This window comes from Heteronotia binoei, chromosome 2 (assembly GCF_032191835.1).
Source record: "Heteronotia binoei isolate CCM8104 ecotype False Entrance Well chromosome 2, APGP_CSIRO_Hbin_v1, whole genome shotgun sequence".
In the NCBI taxonomy this organism is placed as follows: Eukaryota; Metazoa; Chordata; class Lepidosauria; order Squamata; family Gekkonidae; genus Heteronotia; species Heteronotia binoei.
This window is the reverse complement of record NC_083224.1, coordinates 169,732,043-169,751,588: the sequence shown is the minus strand read 5'-3', so window position 1 is coordinate 169,751,588 and position 19,546 is coordinate 169,732,043. Positions and strand designations below refer to the sequence as shown.

The following is a 19,546-nucleotide window of genomic DNA, read 5'->3' as shown; positions in this document are numbered from 1 at the left end:
AATGAGTACCCAGCTTGCTGGGAGGAAAGCGTAGATGACTGGGGAAGGCAATGGCAAATCACCCTGTAAAAAGTATGTCGTGAAAACGTTGTGAAAGCAACATCACCCCAGAGTTGGAAACGACTGGTGCTTGCACAGGGGACCTTTCCTTTCCTAAAGTCCTATGAGTTGCCATAAGTCAGCTGCAACTCCAATGGCATTTTCCATTACCGAGTCTAGAGCAATGCCTTTCAGACTCTTATCTTCAGAGTGTTCCTTGGGCAGTAATTTGATGCCAAGTAGCTGCTGGGCTGTCCATCATATGAACCTTGTATGTTCCATGGGACTTGTTGTAAAAAATAATATTCTACAAAAGAAGACTGGCTGAGATGGGAAAGGGTGTTCTTTCCAGGGAAGTTTGTTTGACTCCATTGATCTGCTTGATGAGAACCCTTCAATTAATTTTAAAGGAAATCCAGGATTCCATTGAGCAGGTTTTGAAAGCCAGTATGGTAAAGGCTGATGCTAGTTTTAATATATGCAGATTCAGTAGGGGTAGCATACTGGTTGCTCCGAAATCCAAAGTATAGTATCCTTAGCTGCATACTATTCTGTGTCATCTCTTATTTACTCTTCATTTATTGAGATTACTGTACAAATTGGTGGCAATTAATATGCTTAGAAACTAATACAAGAATCAGCTAACACATCATGCTAGTAGAACAAATTTGGAGTTCAGTGGTATCTTTAACACCAACAAAGTCTTATTCAAAGTGTGAGTTTTTGTGTGCCAGGCACACTTCGTCAGACAATAGTATGGAATGGAATTAGCAATCCTACATCTAGAGAGTGGGCAGTGAATTAGTATGCAAAATAGTGAAAATGCTGCATGACTCAGTGGGTGGCCAAAGGTAGCTCTCCAGATGTTTTTTGCCTACAACTCCCATGAGCCCCAGCCATTGGCCATGCTGGCTGGGACTGATTGGGAGTTGTAGGCAAAAAACATCTGGAGACCTACTGTTGGCCGCCTAAAAGAATAACAAGTTTGGTTCCTGGTTATCATTGGCCTGGTTTAACTGGGAGGGAAATAGCACAGACAATAGACATGTCAGAATTGGAGATTGATGTGTATTTGATGTCGTGAGTCTGTGTCATTAGATTTCTTAATTGTAAAGAGTAATAAATTTAGAGTCTGTTGTAATGCTCCATTGGCCTCCTCTCAAGCATGAGAAACTAACAACATCTTTTTCTTAGAGGTGTTGCTGTCAGAAAATTCTAACGTGTAGCATAATATTCCAATACACTAATATAAAAAAGAAATACATTTGAATACAGTGGATTTACACCTTTCAAGCATGGGTTAAAGCAGTGGTCCCCAAGCTTTTTGGCACCAGGGACCGGTTTTGTGGATGACAATTTTTCCACGGACCGGGGGTGGGGGGAATGGTTTCAGGATGGTACAATTGTGCACTTTATTTCTATTAGTTTGAGTGTGGTGGTTAAGTGTGCAGACTCTTATCTGGGAGAACTGGGCTTGATTCCCCACTCCTCCACTTACAGCTGCTGGAATGACCTTGAGTCAGCCATCACTCTTGAGAGTTGTCCTTGAAAGGGCAGTTTCTATCAGAGCTCTCTCAGCCTCACCCACCTCACAGTGTGTCTGGGGGGGAAGGTAAAGGAGATTGTGAGCTGCTCTGAGACTCTGAAATTCGGAGTGGAGGGCGGGATATAAATTTATTTATTTATTTATTACTTTAAATTTCTATCCCGCCCTCTCCGCAAGCAAACTCAGGGCGGCTAACAACATTCATATTTACAAGTTAAAGCTAATAAAACATAATTACAATTTTAAACCATTTTGTGGTTCTGTACCACTACAATATAAGTGAGTTCTTTTTTTCTGATGGTGATCACATAGTAACTCTATAATCATGTGGGGTGGCAGTTCTCTTCCGGTTAGATATCAAAGGCCTGTTGGAACAGTTTGGTCTTACAGGCCCTGCGGAAAGTAGAAAGATCCTGCAGGGCCCTTATGGCCTCTGGGAGAGCATTCCACAATTCTGGTGCTGCCACTGAGAAGGCCCTAGCTCACATCAAACGCAACCTAACCTCCTTTGGTCCAGGGATGGACAGTAGATTTTTTGTCCCTGAATGCAGTGCTCTCTGAGAAACATGTGGAGAAAGGCGGTCCCGCAGATAGACAGGCCCCTGACCATAGAGGGCTTTAAAGGTCAATACCAACACCTTGAAACGGACTCGGAACACAATAGGTAGCCAGTGCAGCTCTTTCAGCACTGGCCGAATGTGCTGCCATCGAAGGAGCCCCATTAACAGCCATGCCGCAGCATTCTGCACTAGCTGTAGTTTCCGAGTCAGCTTCAAGGGTAGCCCCATGTAGAGAGCATTACAGTGATCTATTCTTGAGGTGACCGTAGCATGGATCACCAATGTTGTCGTCTTTTTCTTATGATTGCATTGTTATATATAATGAAATAATTATACAAGTCACGGCCTGGTTGCTAACAGGCCACGGACCAGGACAGGTCCACAAACTGGGGGTTGGGGACCTCTGGGTTAAAGTAACAACACCCTTTTCTTAGAGTTGTTCTGTCAGAGAGGTTTCTACTCTGATATATAGCATAGTATCACAGACATTATTCTAATACACCATTTCAAACAAGGAATCCAGTGGATGTATACTTGGTGAGAATGGGTTTAGCATATGTAATGAGAGAAGAAACCAATATCCCTGTTGAGTCCCAGGGAGGTGTTGTTGGGGGATTTTCTTGTTATATGATTCATAACAGTGTTCGCAATTTTGAAATAACTTGTAATTCAGCAATTTCCCTTTCCATTCTGTTATTTCATTCTTCTGTTACATACTACTGTCTGATGAAACGTGCTTGGTACATGAAAGCTCACACTTTGAATAAAATTTTGTTGATCTTAAAGGTGCCACTGGATTCCAACTTGGTTCCATTGCTTCAGACCAATATGACTGCCTACTTGTATCATTCATACCGGTTTGATGACAGTAAGAAAAACAGCCATGTCACAGCAGATGAAACTCAAACAGTTTTTACAAATTATCCACAAAAGGCTTAAATATAGAACAATTTCGATGTTTCAACACAACAGCCATAAAAATGTCCATGCCACTACTTGTCTGGTTTCACAGCTGGTAACAGTCCTCTGTGACTTCACTACCAAATGGTTCATCCTAATTGTTTTTTCTGAGATTTATGAATAGAATTGCCTCTCATGACCATATATTCCTGTTTTCCAAGACTTGAACCATCATATTTACATTTTGCCTACTTGGAGATCTAGTGCTCCTCCTACTAAAGTAACAGCAGAACAATTACCTTGATTTTACTCTGAACCATACATTCTTTTTTTTTTCTGTTTTCAATCAAAAAGAAGCAAAGTGCTAGGTACAGAAAAGTTTGTATGTGTTTTGGATTGGATACTGTATTCCTCTTGAAAAATGGTGTGAGGGTTTGTACTAGATAAAGCTAATTTATTTATAATCTGCTTTTCTCCCCCACTGGAGATTACAATAGTGTTCTCTCCTCCTCTATTTTATCATCAGAACACAAACTTGTAAGGCAGGTTAAGAGAGACAGTGACTGGCCCAAGGTCACCCAGCAAGCTTCCATCGCAGAATGGGGCTTTGAAACTGGTTCTCCCAGATACTAGTCTAACCATACAATGCTGGTTCTTAGACTGGTCAGTAGTTGAATGGGAAATCTTGGAGGCTTCCTCAAAAAAAGAATAGATATTTTGCTTTCATTTCTGTTTTGCACAGGTACATTTTTACTTCGTAGTGTTACACAGTGGTTGTGTTTTACTCCAACCAGATGAAACGTGTGGGTTCATTCCACACTATGTAGGACTTGGTCAGTTCCTTGTATTAAATGACAGCAATTCCTCTGATGGTAGTGAGAGACAAATAAAAATATGAGCTATTACTCAGAATCTTTCAGTTGTCCTGATTTAGAATCCTGAAAAATTCAGATTTAGAGTTCTGGATCATTCAAGAACCTGCCAAAACTAATATTTGTTCTGGGGGGGAAATAATCTTCTTCCTTTATCTCTCTTCTTCCTTTATATCTCTAAAAGGCAGCAATGGCCTATGCCATTCTTCAGTGTCATTGATAATTTACAGAAACTGAGGATCCACCTTGGTAGAGTTGGTCATTATGGAATGGTTGCTGCAGCCTTATGTGGACTCGGCATCATACATGGTGAAAGAATGGGGTCACATCTCACTCCTCCAGTGGTGCCTCACCACCTGATATGCACCCTATCGTTGCACTTAATCTTTCTCCCGCTCCTAATTTTGAGAGTAAATGACCATGCTTGTTAAGACTGGTGTGGTTTCCACCCACATAGACTTGGATCTAAAGCCTCTTTTAATCTGTGGCAGTGGTGTTCTTCTGCTGCACAGTCCTTTCCTCTTATTCTAGGTGTTTTAAGGCTCCTTGAAGGAAGTTCTATCAGCCCCCTGAGCAACTGGCTTCACGTGCCTGAGGAACACACTTAGCAGCAAAGGACTGCCTCTGCCACAGGAAAGAATGCAGCTTGAACAGAAACCAGGCTTAGGGGCCACACCAATGGGTCCTGTTTGAAAAAAAGAAGCAAGGAGTGACCATCAGTGGGATCTGGAACCGGTGCCCATGCAATCACAGATCCTCATGGTTATATGTGTTTTGTACAGAGCTATTTCTGAACATGGCTTACATTGCGCTTTATGATGGGATTTGCATTCGGTTTATATATAGTTATTGTTTTATAGATAATGTCTTGTATAGAAAGGATGTTGAAGTTTCATTGCTATCAGTGGCCTCATATGCCCATCAGGTGGAAAGATGGGATACAGATAAATGAATTATTAATGGTAGTGATAAATATTTAATTTCTCGTGAGCCACTTTGAGTACCATATGGCATAAAGACAGCTTAGAAATCCTAAAAATAAAGTTTTAAGAAGGTGCTTTTAAATTATCTAAGAGTCTTGGTTTGTCGTAATTATAAAGTGTCCTTTTCATGGAACTTGAATGGGTGAATTCTTGCAGTTTTGTAAGACATCCTAAAGTGGAAAAAATCTGCACATCTAAGAGTCTTTAAATTATTGGCTGCCTTGAGATTTAATTTGAACAGAATCTTTGTTGGGAGCTGCAGTGTTGAGAAGTATTATCCTTGGACAAAATAAGTAAACTTTGCCCTGGATATAGATAGTGCTGAGAAATTCTCCCTTTCATATTCTCAAGAAGTACACAGTGTTCTTCTCAACAGAACAGATGATTTTCAAATCTGCTTCCTTCTTTGGGTGGCAGATTTCCCATCAATGCCTCCTGTTTGTAGTAAGGATGGGTGAAAAAAATAAAATATTTGAATATTTTCCACAGATGGCAGCTTTTGCAAGGGCCTGAGGCCACTGAGAATGAAACTAAGTCCAGTAATTTCAGAATTTAAAAAAAATCGTAGTAAATTTTTGAAACCTGTATTTGGCAGATTGAAGTCAGTGCCTTAAGAGGACTTGTTCAGCGCCAACATGTGCAAGAGAGGCACCTTGAGGTGGACAGTCACAGTTAATTTACTATTACTGTTATTTATTCAATTTATAGATAGTCCTTCCCTGATGGGCTCAGGGAGGTATACATCATGGGTATTAAACATGTGGCCCAGGGGCTGTATTAGGCCCCCAGAGGGCTCCTATCAGGCCCCTGAGCAACTGGCTGTCATCTGCTTCCTTCTCCCTCTCTCTTGCATCCTTCTGCATCACAGCTTGCTTTGCCAGGTTTGCTCAGTTGCACAGGAGCCACAGAGCAAAACTATTTTCTCCATTGGCTGAGCTCCTCCCTTAATAAAGAAGGGGGGAGGGAGAGCTTGCTTTTCCAGGCTGTCTCAATTGCACAGCAGAGCTACTGAACCAAGCCTCACTCCCTTCTGTTGGCTGAGGCTCCTCCCCTGCCTGGTCCCCTGGGGAAGGAAGGAAAGAACCAGAGCTTCCTTTGCCCTGTTCTGTGGATCCCATGAGAGAGATACAAAGAAAGAACCCTTAAGACCAACGAGTGCTAATGTTTTAAGCATGTTTTATTTAAGTTTTTTTTTTAAAAAAAATCTTTAATTGTGTTTGTGTCCTTTATAAAGTTTATATCTCTGCTACCTGGCATTACATTTTATGATACACATGGCCTGGCCTGACAAGCTCTAATTTATGTCAGATCCAGCTCCCCAAACAAATGAGTTCGACACCTCGCACATTTAAAAACATGAAATATGCTAAAAATATACAATAGATAATAAATATTAATATCATGAACATTGTGGATAAGAAAGCACTGGCAGGAGATGAGTCTAGTCTCACTAACTGAATCTTTTCTAGTTTGAAGTGTTAGTTTTCTGCCTCAATAGTTGAACTCAGAATTCAGATGTTTATGTTGGGGAGATGAGTGGTCTTTGTCCCTGTCTCAGCAGTCTTCTAAATGTAGTACCAGAAAACATGTTACAGATACTGAAGGGAGCCACTCACTTCTGCAGGAGGAGAGGCTAGGGTAAGAAATGGGAGGGGAATCTGATGGAGTTGGGACTCTTGGTTCATTGTCTACAGTCGAAAAGATCGGTTGTACTTCTGCCTTTGCAGTGTGGCCTGGATTTCTGGTTTCCATGGAAGGGAGCCCTTAGTCATGAGGCTTGTGATTGTTCAAGCTTGTAATTATGGTAGAGATGGAATCCCAGTCAGCATTTACAAACTGATTTTGCTTTGCATGGTAGGAACTATTCTTTCCCAAAGGGCTCAGTAACCTCAAACAGACAGTACAGTAAACTTTGAGATTTCCTGTCTAATCTTGGAACTACCTTTCCCATCATAATAATGGTATCATAGTCAAAGAGAAACGAAGACATGCAACAGGAAAGGATAAAAGGACATTGGAAGGAGGAACAAACACTGATAGATTGAGACTGGTCATCAGTGCAAATACCTTCGTTCGACTGAAGGCAATTTTAGTGATAAGAAAAGGTTAGCTTGCAAGAATCTTCCATGGTTGCTTGTCCTGATCCAACCAGAAAAATAACCATATCTAGCCTGGTGGCACCAGGAATCCTACAGTGGTTTTTTAAATGGATCCTTTTCTTCTGCAAAACAATATTTTCTCCCCTGCTAACTTTGACCTAACATGAACTAGAAACTACTGAAGGAAGTGGGTTCTCCTCCCCCCACCCATCTTCCTCCTTGGGGAAATATGGAAACCACGGGCCAGCATCCCAGCTAGATCAATTTGGAATTAATGGATGGGAACAGACTATGATAGCATTGGTGGAGCAAGGGTGTTCTGCCTTTCTCTGAGAAGAGGAGCTGTTTTTCTGCTAGCTTGTCCTATATTGGAAGAGAAACTCTGAAGAACTAAGTCAAATTTAATTGATGACAGGTGAAGTTCTAGACCTGTTGGGGAAATTAAAAGCCAATAATTATCTAAGGGATTTAAACATAGAAGGGTTCTTGGGGATCGGCACAAATTGAGTGACTGGGTAACAATGTAGCAAATGACATTTAATGTAAGTAAAAGTGTAAGGAACAAAAAGTTCCAGCTTTAAATAGATGCTTAATGGGGTCTGAAATTACTGAGGCTGAGAGAGAAACAGACCTTGGGGTCATATTGGATAACTCAATGAAAATGTCAACCCACTGTGCCACAAGCAGTGAAAAAGCTAACTGTGCTGGAAAGTATTAGGAAAGAAAGTGAAAATCAAACTGCCAATATTATAATTCCCATATGTAGATCTGTGGTGCAACATCATTTGAAATAGTATGTGCAGTTCTGTTTATCATCACAGCTCAAAAACGACATTGCAGAACTGGTAAAAGTGCAGAAGAGAAGCAACCAAGATGATCTAGGGGTAGGGAGACCTTTTCTGTGAGGAAAGGCTGAAGAGTCTGGGACCACTCCCTAGGAGTGGGTGAGTCCTTAGTCCTGGGATCTAAGCTCCTCCTCTCTGAATGCAGGGCTGGCAAACTTTGTTCCGGAGGGGAAGGTCTTATCCTCTGAATCTCCAGTCTGTCCAACCCTGCCTTCTGAGTAGGACGTGCTGGCAAAACTCAGCAGTTTTGACAAAAAAACCCAAAGAACACGAGAGAGAATAATATAATCAAGGTCAAAAGTGAGAGAGGGAAAGTCATTCCTGGGAACCCACAGGATTGGCTAAGGGGTTTTTTAAAAGAGTGGTTCTATCCCTCTCTTTGAGGGCAGTTAGGCCCGAGTTATGGTCACTCCTTGGCGTTGTAGGGCCGCGTTGTAAGCAGTCCCAGAGACGCAGATGACCTCCACATCTTCCCTCAGAGCAGGGTCCCTGCCTCATTGGTGAGAGCGGCAGTGGAGGCATAAAACAGTGGGAGACCGTGCTAGGTCGCAGCTTGAAGGGGTGCCAAGAGAGAGCTTAGGCTCCATACGCCCCCTTACTGACAGGTCTCCAGTCGGCTGAACCGTGGTAAGAGACCTCACTGGTTTTTCTCCTGCTAAGTGATTCGTTGGCCAGGGAGAGGAGGTTTGGGTTGTTCCTCCCGCCTTCTGGTTGTGGGCAGTCCTTTTTTTTTTCCCTCCCGTTTAGAGATGACTAAGTGGTGGACATGACAGAAGTTTAGAATATTATGTACAGAGTGAAGAGAGCTGACAGAGATTTTCCCCCCTTCTCCTAAAATACTAGAACTCAATGGCATCCATTGAAGTTGATGGACAGGAGATTCAGGAAGGAAAAAAGCAAATGCTTCTTTAGTTAACAAGTGGTTAAAATGTGGAATTTGCTGTCTGAGGATATGGCGATGGCCACAGGCTTAAAAGGGGGGTGGCAGTTAGACACATTTGTGGGAGATAAGTTCTATCAGTGGTTATTAGCTATGGTGCCACCACATTTAGAGGTATTAAAATGGACTCTGTGGCATTGCAACATGCTGAAGCCACTCCCCTCTCCAAATCCCACCCTCTCTCAGATTCACCCCCAAAGACTTCAGGTGTTTTTCCAATACAGACTTAGCAACCCTACCCTCATATTTTGAAAATCTTTATTGGTCTCTGAGATGCTCCTGGATTTGAAATCTAACTTTGCCAGTGTCATGTCGCTCATATGATAAACTCCTAACTTATCACACTTCCAGTCTTTGAGATATGAAAAAGAACTGGTATGGTGTTGGCGGGTATACTTCCAACATTTCAGAAATGAGAACCCGGGCACTCTATTGTTGGAGGATATGCTTCCTACAGTAGCCTCTCATGACACCCTGCTCTACATAATTGTGTTTGCCCATGGCTCTTTCGATTTAGGCCTGTGAAAATAACAACAAGATTTTGTCCCTTAGCAACTTAAGAGTACATTTATTTTTTTTTGTTTTTGTTTTTTGTAGACTTCCTGGACATACTAATTAAAACCTGCTAGGAGTTGACTCAGCGTTGCTTCGCGCTGAGACGTACAGTTTCTTACAGAATTGTGTTGACTTTCAGTTACTGGCAGCTTCCTTCTGTGGCTACAAGAGGTTAAGTTCTTGGAGTGACTGTTTAGTGCAACATGACACTTTTCAAGAAAGTAGAGGAAAGCTAGGGTTGCCAAGTCCAATTCAAGAAATATCTGGGGACTTTGGGAGTGGAGCCAGGAGACTTTGGGGGTGGAGCCAGGAGCAGGAACAAGGGTGTGACAAGCATAATTGAACTCCAAGGGAGTTCTGGCCATCACATTTAAAGGAACAGCACACCTTTTTAAATGTCTTCCTTCTATAGGAAATAATGAAGGATAGGGGCACCTTCTTTTGGGGCTCATAGAATTGGACCCCCTGGTCCAATCATTTTGAAACTTGGGGAGTACTTTGGGGAGAGGCTCTAGATACTATACTGAAAATTTGGTGCCTCTACCGCAAAAAACAGCTCCCCAGAGCCCCCGAAACCTCCAGATCAATTCCCCATTATACCCTATGAGAATCGATCTCCACATAGGGAATAATTAAGTGCTCAGCAGACTCCCCCCCCCCCTTTCTGGTGACTCTGAAATGAGGGATTGGCCTCTCTACTCACGAGTTGCAGCCAACTTCTTCCAAGTAACACAGACACCCCATCCCAAGAGGAAGCCTTTCCAATCGGAGACTGGAGCCTCTGGAGGGGGAAAGTCACATGGTGGCTTTTGGGGCAGGGCTTCTCCACACCGGCCAGCTGACTGGGGGCGGGAAGGAGCCTGGGAAAGCGGAAGAACCCCCGCTGGGACCTGGGGATTGGCAAGCCTAAGGAAAGCCCAACCCACTGATCATTTGTTGATGATAGTTGCCTGAGTTACTTGATAATCCATCCCAGCACAAAAAAACAAAAACCTCCCCACACACAAATATTTTAAATTGATGTTAAAGAGGAACAAAACTCTTCCCTTAAGGAATAGTCCTCCTTTGTGTTCCTACTGTAATTAGATGGATCCAGTCTCATATGGTATAGTCCATTACTGCTCACTCAGATATACAAGATTATCATTGAATGCCCCTTCCAAGCCATAAGTAAAAAAATTGAGGTCATAAAACAGCATTCAAGACAAGGTAACTTCATATAAGCCTACACTTCATGGATCTCAGGATGTATTTATTCTGCGTAGGGTTTTTAGGGTTGCCAGCCTCCAGGTGGGGCATGGAGAGATCTCGCTTTTACAACTGATTTCCAGCTGGCAGAGTTCAATTCCCCTAGAGAAAATGGCTGCTTCAAAGGGTGGACTTTATGGAATTTACCATTCTGGGCCCCCTCCCCTCCCCTCCCCAGCCCCCCTTCTCCCCCCTTCTCATAAAGTCTCCAGCTATTTTCCAATACAGACGTGGCAACCCTAGTTGTTCCAGAATTACAAATGATCTTCAGACTACAGATATAATTTCTCAAGAAGGAAATGGCAGCTATGGATGGCGGACTCCATACTTTCGCTTTTATAGACTTTACCTTGGCCAAGTACTGCCCCAAATCTCCAGGAATTTCCCAAGTCAAAGTTGGCAACTCTATTTGTGTCTGATGCCAGGGTTGATTCCTGTTTGCTGTGTGCCACTTTAAAAAGATCTGAGGGAAGTAGTCTAGCATCTTGGATTCTATCCAAGATGGGATGGGATGAGCTGTATAAACCCATATTCCTTGACTAGCTGCCAAGAGAAGGATCCAGCCTCCTTGTCTCTTTCCTTTCCTTTCCAATCCATCCCTTCTTTATCCCACAACTCCAATTTCTTTATTCCCAACATTTTCCCTGGAATCCTCCTCTCCCCTCTGCTCCCCTCTTCCCTCCAAAATCACTCTGGTGCTGTCTCTGTCTCCTGTCCTAAAATTCTCCTTTCTCTCTTCTCCCTGTCCTCCACTGCAGTGGTTTATTTTTCATCCCTAGTAATAGTATGTAAAAAAAATAATAATAATGGGAGACATGTAGAGGGAAGTGCCATTTGGCTGGGGGTAAAGTCAGTTCACTGCCTCTGATACTGCCTCAGCCTACCCTGGCTTTTATTAGTTGCATGAGGTATAATAAAGGTGAAGGTAGTCCCCAGTGCAAGCACCAGTTGTTTCCGACTCTGGGGTGAGGTCGCATCACAACGTTTTCATGGCAGACTTTTTATGGGGTGGTTTGCCATTGCCTTCCCCAGTCATCTACACTTTCCCCCCAGCAAGCTGGGTACTCATTTTACCGACCTCGGAAGGATGGAAGGCTGAATCAACCTTAAGCTGGCTACCTGAACCCAGCTTCCACTGGGATCAAACTCAGGTCATGAGCAGAGCTTGGACAGCAGTACTGCAGCGTATCACTCTGCACCACGGGGCTCAGTGTTAAGAGGTATAATAAAAAGGTAAAGGCAGTCCCCTGTGCAAGCACCAGTCGTTTTCGACTCTGGGGTGACGTTGCTTTCACAACGTTTTCACAGCAGACATTTTACGGGGTGGTTTGCCATTGCCTTCCCCAGTCATCTACACTTCCCCCCAGCAAGCTGGGTACTCATTTTACCAACCTCGGAAGGATGGAAGGCTGAATCAACCTTGAGATGGCTATCTGAACCCAGCTTCCACTGGGATCGAACTCAGGTCATGAGCAGAGCTTGGACAGCAGCACTGCAGCGTATCACTCTGCACCACGGGGCTCAGTGTTAAGAGGTATAATAAAAAGGTAAAGGCAGTCCCCTATGCAAGCAGCAGTCGTTTTCGACTCTGGGGTGATGTTGCTTTCACAACGTTTTCACAGCAGACTTTTTACGGGGTGGTTTGCCATTGCCTTCCCCAGTCATCTCCACTTTCCCCCCAGCAAGCTGGGTGCTCATTTTACTGACCTCGGAAGGATGGTAGGCTGAGTCAACCTGGAGCCGGCTACCTGAAACAGCTTCCACTGGGATCGAACTCAGGTCGTGAGCAGAGGGCTCTGACTGCAGTACTGCAGCTTTACCACTCTGCGCCACGGGGCTCTTATGAGGTGTAATACTGTGCCCCATTTTAAATACAACAGGGTGCCACTACTGATTATTGAAAATCTTGACATCCTGAACTGTTTTGCCTCTGGGGTGAGAGGAGATCTCTGTAATGTTGAAGGCAAATCTGGCCCGTTTTGGCTCTTGGACATAGATTTTTCTCTCTCTTCAACACACTTCCTTGGCTTAAGAAAGAGTGTGTAAGCAAGATCTGACTAAGTGGTTTCATTATGGCAAAGTGGTTTGGAAAGAAAGAGAGAGAAAGAGAACCAAACACTTTTACATTCATGAAGCAAGCAAACCCCCCTGTGCATCTCTCCCCACCAATCTGAAGAAGACTTTTTCATTGAGGTCACGTAACTTTACAGCCTGCCAAAAGAAAATAATCTTGAAAGTTATAGTGTTCCCCATCTCCCCCAATAAAGAAAAGCTGATACATAAATGCCAAATTCCTGAACTGTTGTTTTAGCCATAGAGTTCTCTTAGTCATATTCTTTGTAAATATTTTTTTTGCTGCTCTCAATAGTTTTTTATTTAATGTTGTAGAGGTTTGTGGTTCATTCTCGGGAAATATGGAACTCATTTTCTCCCATCATATAAATGATCAGTAACTTCTGAGAGCAAACTTCATACTTAACCTTAAGTGCCGGAAAGCAGATGCAAACTAATTTACTGTAGCAAAGATTTTAAATGGTTTTCCTCCTCTTTCCCCAGTTTTGTCTTAATTAATGAGGCTGAAATTTGATTTCCTAGTACAGACATTTTTAGTTTTATTTATTTATTTTACTTTATCAGTTGTAAATGAGCATTCTTCATAATCCCAATTTGTTGTGCAACATTAAGTGTGTGTGTGTGTGTGTGTATGGGAAACTAATCTTCATGCTTGTTTTAGGCTCCACTAAATCTTTGGGTGTGATGGTTCCCTCTGGTGGGTTTTTCTCTTTGAGGGGGGTGTCTGTCTGTTTCAAGTTCCTCCTTGATATGCATAGAGGTATTGCATTAATCGTGCATGATTGGGTATGCAGATACAGCGTGCATCACAGACCAAGGCTACCTACCCCTTCTACTTTATTGTTCCACATTTTTCCTGCTGAGATTTCCCAAATCAAAGTTGAAACAAAAGGGCATGTGTTAATTCTACCATTTCTGTCTCTGTGCTTATTCCCAGACTTTGCATCTAACCCCCATCACAAACCTCAAAGCTGTCTGTTACTCCTGGTAGCCTAGTCAGTGGGTGTCAACACCCCTACCTCCTCCTAAGAAACTGCACATCCATTTTTGTTCTGTACCTGTGTTGATATATTTAACTTGTGACCCATGATCTCTTTTAGGGCGTAATCCAAGTGTTCTGAGCATAAACCAGAAAGTGCTGACATGCACAGGTGTGCAATGTTCTGTACTAGTTACAGCCCAAAAGGGTCCAGAGGGGTGCATGTAATTTGAATTTACTGGAGGTGGGGCTCACCAAAATGCCAGCCCTCGTTGTAGGATCTAAATGGCCACTCTGCAGCCAGAGTTCCATTTCCCTCTTAAACCCATGCAATCTATACTAAGCTCTCATGGTTCTCCTGAATTGTGAAGTGTTAAACCCCTCAGATTATTTTAAGTGCCTATAAAAATGGGCTTCTGTAAGTGAAAGATTACAAAGAGACTCATCAATTTAACTCTGACGAAGAAATGAAATTCATGAATAAATATCTAGGATCTGTGTTAGAATATAACTTAAATGTGACATTCGTTTTCAACTACATTCAGTCAACCTCTAAACTGAGTCAACTTTTGCATATTCAACTACTTTCAGCCCTTGTTTCAACTAAACCTTTTAACAGCAAAGAACACCTCCAGATGCAGATAAACCCATAGCAGGTCATGCTAAGAAATGTGGATTGTTTTGTTTATTGTGGAGATTCTTTGATTGTGGACTATACAGGACTGTTTCATGGTGTATATTACAGGCTTCCTTGAAAACTGATGTTTTGTTTTATTGCATTTAGTGACTTGTTTGCTTAAAAATGGTGTGTTTATGAGAAGGATCATACTTATGAAATGAACAGGAGACAATTGTTGAATATTTGGAAACATTGTATGAACTATATTAAAATAACTGAAATTTGTTTTATAGAAACTGTTGTGTACATATAGTATTTAGCTTTGGCTATATCATACAGGCTGTAATCACTATATCCCCTTTCTACTTTACCCTCGGAAAAAATGGCTGCTTTGGAAGGTGGACTCTATAGCATTGTACCCTGCTGAGTCCCTCCTCCCCTCAGGCTCCATCCTCAAATCTTCAGGAGTTTCTTACCCTGGAGCTGGCAGCTCTGCTCACCCCCATCCTCTGCAGGTGGCCATGGTGGACCTGGCAACCTGAGCCCATGCTGTGGTACAACTGAAGGCTCTGCTGGAAGGGTTGTGTGCCGTCACAATATAAACGGGACCACGGAGGAGAGACTAAGCCACAAAAGAAAGGAAAAAAAAGTAACGTATGAGTAACGCATGAGGTTTTAACTTGGTGATATGTACTGATATTATTCGTTTTGTATTTTGATACTTATTATTCACAAGTTAAAATTGCATTTTACATGGAGAGTTTTTTCTTTCTGTTGTAGAAGGGTTGTGTGCAGCTGGATGTTGCCAGGCTGCCATCATTTGTGCCTGGGGCAGGCCTATCTCAGTGTGGCCTATAGCAGTGTTCCGCAAAGAGTGTGTTGCGGCACACTGGTGTACTGTGGTTATTAGTTGGTGTGCCGCAGAAAAATGTCAACTTTTGTCAGAAAGTTATGGTCTCTATTGTGCCTGCTAGGCTCGTCACCTCTTTTGGCTGCTTTTCCGCCTGTCGGTAGGGCGCTGCATCTCCGGGCCCCCTCCCCTTTCCAGGGGCGCCCCGCCGGAGGACCGCCCGGTTGCCAGCCACTTCCCCCCCCCCCCCCGCTTCCCACTTGTTCTTTGTGTGTCGCCTTCGGCATGGATGCTCCTCTGCAGCTGTTGGGCCTGCTCCTCCTTGGCTGCCCCCCCCTCCGCCAAAAGTCCCCAAGGTAGATCGCTGTCTCCATAATGCGGAAGGTGGGGGAGGGGTCTATTTGCCGCTCCCCCGACGTGAGGGCCACTAGTTGTTCTGGTTTGAATAGGGTTGACTCCTGTGCCCCTTTGGGGCTGTGGATCATCATGTGGGGTACCCCCCTGGCGAGCTCCGCCGGCTCCCTCTGCTGTCTCCGCGCCTCTGCTCTCGATTGGAGTTTGTTTGGTGTGGGTGCCACTCTCCCAGCGGGAGGTGCTGCCAAATGAGCCTTTTTGAGGCTTATGGCGATGGGGCTCATTGGGAGCGAGGGGGTCCCCGCCGTTGTGGGGGCTGGTAGATGGCTTTAAGCCGGTCTCCTAGGCGCCAGTCTCATGTCTGCACCTTTGGTGTACCTCTACAATTTCTTGATTTGGTAGGTGTACCTTGAACATAAAAAGTTTGCGGAACACTGGCCTATAGGACAAGGCTCCATGCATGTATCTTGTCCTGTAGGGACTGGACACTAGAGAGGAGCCGCTAGCATTTTGTCCCAACCTCCACAGTCTATCTGGACACAAGGAGATTTCCGCACTTGGGTTTTTGCACACGTGGCCAAAGTTGCATGCCATTAGGTTGCAATTATGAGCAATATTGCTCAAGAATAAAAACACATCCATGCTGGGCTGGCATGACCATGTCTGATACATGCTGATATTCTGCCTTACATTGCTAGAAATGAAGTACATTAAAATGAATCCCTCCCAGTGGTTTTGCTTTTTGTCTTGCACACCAGGATATGGGGAGTCACTCAAGCAAAGCATGGTCCATGGAAAAGACAGGACTGGACAATGAGAATTCTCTTACACTGCTTCAGATTTTGGATATTCCAATGTGCAATGGGGGGCTCTGGAGACTTTGCCAGTCTTGGGGCTTCCAAAAATGCTTTTACATTCTTGAACCTTACACTTTTAACTCGCCTCCCAACTGGCAGCATTTATAAAATTAAGTTTTAAAGGCCATTACAGTATAATCTGATGCAAAGTTATGCCAACCTAAGCCAATTGAAATCAGCTAGTTTAGATTAGTTTAACTTTGCAGATGGTTGCACTGCTAGATCTCAGTTTTACACAGGGCTTTTCTGGTAGAAAAAGCCCAGCAGGAACTCATTTGCACATTAGGCCACACGCCCTGATTTCACCATTATACAAATTGTGCTCTCTTCTATTATTTCATCTTCCTTTGTACAAAATTGACCTCACTCTTCATTCCTCCACCATTTACCATTTTGCCTCACTTGTAGCTTACCTGTTTTTTCCTACTACAACCTTTGACGTTTACATGCCTGAAATTTCAAACCAAAAGTACAAATGGTATCCTTAGACTGCTCTGAGAGTTCTGTGGGTTTTTTTCCCCAATACTAATTTTTTATTATGAATTTTCAGTAGTGATACAGAATGGGGAAAAGGGAAATAAGAAAAAGAATAAGAAAACATAGAATAAGTACACAGTATATGGACAGTTTTACTAACATTAATACTGAGGTATTTCTTACTCAGTGTGCAAATATGGAAGAATAGGTTAGCCTGTACATGATATGACATGATATATTAGCATAATAACCTGAGAGTATTTCATGAGAAAGTATATATGTATAAGATATGTATAACATAATATGTTATGACTATTTTAAAATCCAATATAGTCTCCTATTAAAGCATTTATGTATATTCTACAATATTCTCTTACTTTCTTAACATTGTTATCCTTTCTTATCAACTTGATCTACTATAGAATATGATATTGCCTTCAAAGTGCAAATATAGTATTACAGTCAATGACCAGCTCACTCAGTCAATGTACATTTAAATACAAGACAAAATAGACAGTATATGATATAGGTAACCTAATCAGGGCCATTGGGAAGTTTTCATTCTAGCATTTGTTATATTTAGAAAAAAATAGTCTGTGTTTGGAACTTGCATGGGGCCCTCATTTTTGGGGGGACTGTGGCAACATTAGTAGTACATGTTAAGTGGAGCAAATAGTGACTGTGCTCGGTTGTTTAAGATTAGGAAAACAATGGAGAGGGCATGCTTAAGCCCCTTCTCCAGGAGATCCTACGATTGGCTGCCAGAAGTTCTAGTTCTTTAGAATTACTCAGGGCGCATAATAAGGAAGCGAGCTAGAATTGCACCTCATCCACAAAGACATGGCTGGTGCAGGGTTATTCAGACTAAGGTCCCGACACCCAGCAATAAGATCTTCACAAATCCTGCAATCACAGAATTTCAGTCTAGGAAATGAATATTGCAAACATGGATGCAATCAGTTCTAGAAGATATCCATAACCTGATAAACGCCAATGAGAGACCCTCAGGAATTGACTTGCCACGTAAAGTATGGAAGATGGCCAAACAGGCTTTGGCATTTGTGCCGAACTGTAGTTTAATTGGGGCAAAATACCAGACCCTGAATGCGATTGTGGTACATCCTGCCAAAATTTTTTCCAGCTGTCACAGGAATGTGAGCGTCATGCTTTCCAGCATGGAGAAGTGACAGAGATCTTTGAACTCTCCTCAGCTGCAATTGAGAGGAATGAAAATTTAGATATTAGTATTTAGGGGAATTGCCCAATTGGTCTGCATACCCACTGTATCAACTCGGTTACATATTTTATATTATTATATATTTCCTGTGTGTAACTCTGCCATACATTAAATACATTATAAATAAATTGCCCTTCTCCCTGTGGTTCCCTTGGGAAGCAAAGAACTCCCAGACCACATACGTTGACTGGATAGGGTTACCAACCTCCAGGTAGCACCTGGAGATCTCCTGCTATTGCAGTTGCTGTCTAGATGACCAAGTTCACCTGGAAAAAATGGCTCGTTAGGAGGTTAGGCTCTATGGCATTATACACAGCAGGAGTCCTTCTCTGCCCCAAGCTATACCCACCCCAGGCTCCATTCCCAAAATCTCCAGGTGTTTCCCAACCTAGAGATGGCAATCCTATGACTGAATGTGGGGATGAAACTGGAAAAAACATATTGTGTAGTTAGGCCATGATAACAACATTGAACTGCTTATGGAAGAAATGAAAGTTAAAATTAGGGCTTTTTTTGAGCAGGAACACACAGGAATGCTGTTCTGCTGTTCTGGCTGGCTTGGTGTCAGGGGGTATGGCCTAATATGCAAATATCAACCTGGGGTTTTTTTCTACAAAAAGTCCTGCGCAAAACAATGATGTCAGGGTGTGTGGTCTAATATGCAAATGAGTTCCTGCTGGGCTTTTTCTACAAAAAAAAGCCCTGGGTAAAATGTTTTCTGCTTATGCCTTGGTGGTAATTTTGTGTCTTAAAACCTCTTGAATATTGCATTTGATCAAGAGGGTTTTTTTAATCTTGCAGTTTTGGTTCTCTGGATTATGAGTATTTGCCTCAATTTGCCTTAATCTTGCAGTTTTGGTTCTCTGGATTATGAGTATTTGCCTCATACACAGCATACTGGATATGACAATGTTCTTAACTGTTGAGTGCAACTGGGGTCACATAAATTGGCAGTGAGTTTGTGCTGGGAAATTTGTATGGAAAATCATGAACACATTAATTATGCTTTTCACTTTAGGTGGTATTCTGCATCCGAAGCCCACACTGAAATACTTGGAAGTCATATCCTCAGGGGTCCTAAAACATGTCTTGGGAGAGTGCTGTTGCCTGAGATCCTTTAAACTGGAGATATGGGGACTGAATTTATGAGCTTCTAGTATGCAAAGCAAGCATTCCGGCAGCCCCTGAACTATGGGCTGGAAGTTACTTGGAGTGGGATTTAGTTCTTCCTGGAATTTTAGTGGCAGTGACAGTTTAAGGAAGCATGCACGAAAACAAACAAATGCTAGTACACAGCATGCGTTAGATGATATTACTGGAAATGTAATGCTGTTTTGCAACCTACTGGTTTCAGAGCTCAGTTTTCTTTCTGTTTTACCTAGTAAAATGAAAAAGCAGGTAGGCATGAAGAATCCTATTTCTTTCATTTTTAGATTTGTAGCAGGCTTGGAAACACACACTCGCTTAGGTTCCTGTGGTAAACAAGACTCACGAACAGGCAAGGAAGCATCAC

The 19,546-nt window shown here is 42.7% G+C and overlaps 1 protein-coding gene across 3 annotated transcripts in view; it reads left to right on the top strand.

Annotated features, from left to right (window-relative positions):
* RGL1 (ral guanine nucleotide dissociation stimulator like 1) overlaps positions 1 to 19,546 on the top strand; it is a 153,129-nt gene that overhangs the window by 25,217 nt on the left and 108,366 nt on the right. The gene's annotated exons all lie outside the window — the stretch shown is intronic.